The sequence below is a fragment of the Scylla paramamosain genome, chromosome 10, assembly GCF_035594125.1.
Source record: "Scylla paramamosain isolate STU-SP2022 chromosome 10, ASM3559412v1, whole genome shotgun sequence".
NCBI lineage: Eukaryota > Metazoa > Arthropoda > Malacostraca > Decapoda > Portunidae > Scylla > Scylla paramamosain.
The window spans coordinates 14,460,001-14,462,500 of NC_087160.1; positions in this window are offsets into that span (position 1 = coordinate 14,460,001).

The following is a 2,500-nucleotide window of genomic DNA, read 5'->3' on the forward strand; positions in this document are numbered from 1 at the left end:
CCTCCTCCTCCTCCTCCTCCTCCTCCTCCTCCTCCTCCTCCTCCTCCTCCTCCTCCTCCTCCTCCATCTCCTCCTTTAAATTTATCAGGAAAAGCGGAAGGACGTCGTTACAGAAAAGGCAGATAGCCTTGGCCACGTAAAACAGATTCGCAATTCTCAGCGAAGTTACAAGTGGTAACACTAAAGTACAAATGATAGGAGACTCAATAATACGTGATCAGAAAGTTGAGTTTTGTACCCGCGACCCTCACCATCGGACAAGCCACTGCTTTCCAGGAGCGAGACTTGACGAAATAACAAGCGCGTTCCAGGAAATAACAAAGGAGACCGATGAAAACACGCTATTTAACATTCATGCAGGAGCTAATAATGTAAAATACACAAGATCAGAGGATATCCTTGCCAAATATCGTAATATGATAAAAAAAGAAAGTCTACAAACATCATCATATCATGCATTCTCCCTAGAATCATGGCAATCAACACATTTTTACAACCTTGCCTTCAGCGCAAATAACCGCTTCGCAAAGCTGTGTAAGGAAGAAGACAGATTTCATCAACCTGCGGGATTCCTTTTTACAATAAATCCGTACTTTTTCCACAATGATGGTCTCCACCTAAACCCAGCTGGCTTAGCTTGTCTCGGACCTCTGCTTCACGATGTAGTTGGTCCCCGCAAGTCAAAAAAAACGTGAGTCAGGAAGCGATACCAACAAGGTAATCACGCGTCGTCGTCAGTGCCCCAACCGTTAAAAATGCCAATAAAGCTTACAATTTAAATGCCCGAAGCATACGTAACATATCTCAAGATTTAGAAGAGCTTGCTTATTTAGATGAATATGATATCATTGGAGTTATCAAATCATGGTTAGAGACAACAAAGGGATTTTTTGGCCAAATTTGCTTTAAAAGGGTATAATTTGTTCAGTTAAGAAAGAGGTTATAGGATAGGAGGAGGTGTACTGTTGTACGTTAAGACCTCCTTTCACCTTGTTTTATCGAAACATGAAATGGAAAACAGTAATGTAGGCATTATTCACAAAAAAAAATCTAAATTGGCTTTGTTTATTGACCATTAGCGCAAACAAGTGAAGTCGATGATAAATTGTACGATGAAATTACAGAAATAAGCTTTCTAAATGAATGCGTAATATTCGGCGACTTTAATATCCCAGTATCAATTTGTGCCGTCAATCTGACAACGCACTCGGAATGTAGCCTTTATGCAAAACTCCTAGAAAGTGCTTTGTACCAACACGTGAAGCAGCCAACGAGAGGTGAAAATATATTGGATCTGATCTTCACAACAGACGAAAGCCTCGTTAGTTATGTAAGCGTAGGATCAGAATTCAGCTGCAGTGATCAGCGGGTGATTACTTTCGACATTCATATTACCAAGGTGAACGCAATTGAAAATAAAGAAAAAGTACTCGACTTTCGAAGAACTGACTTAAAAAAAAACTCAGAAGAATCTTGGAGAACACTGACTGGACCATTACCTCTGAGGCAAAATAACATGAATAAAGCATAGGATATATTCACAACTAAACTAAATGGAGCCATCCTCTGTACAAATGCGAAATAGACGCTGCTTCAGAAAAAAAAAAAAAAAATGGTGGACTCGTGAAATAAAAGACTCTGGAATTACGTAAAGAAACGCGCTTATCAAAAATACAAACTAACAATGAATGAGGAAGACAAACTCAAACACGACAGAATTAGACACAATACGAAAAAAAAAAAAATGTAAAACAGAGCAAAATGGATCACGAAATTTGGATTGCTAATTTATGTAACACAATTCCCCCAAAAATTTAGTTACGTTAATAAGAAGAAAGTGTTAACTTCAACCACTCGGCCGCTAATTATGGAAAGTGGTGAACACACGGAAAAATTACATCAATATGGCCAATATTCTAAATAAATTCTTTGCATCAATATTAATATCCGAAAATGCAGAAGTCAGTCAACCCATCCCATCAGCTCAGAACAAAGGTTCCTAAATCTGGTCAATAACTTTTCAGGAAAGCGAGATCTTGCTGGTCGCCAGATAACGTCAAAATAATTAAAGGTCCTGGCCCAGACAAAATCCACCACGTATACTTAAGAAAACAAAACATGAAATAGTAAAGCCACTTTTCACCTTATTTAATAAATCATTACGCACCGGAGTAGTGCCGTCGGTATGCAAGTTGGCATATGTTAAACTATTTAAAAGAGGAAACAAGTCACACCGCGGTAACTATCGCCCTATCAGCTTAACGTCAGTTGTGTCGGAAAACTAATGGAATCCATCATAAGAGACAAAATCGTTAACATCTTAGAAAAAATGACATAATTAGAGATTCTCAAAATGGATTCAGAAACAAGCGTTCGTGCCTCACAAATCTACTGGAATTCTACAATAATGTATTTAAAATATACGATAACACTAGGGCGGTCGATGTAATTTACCTCAATTTTCAAAAAGCGTTTGATAGAGTTCCACATAAGCGCCTTG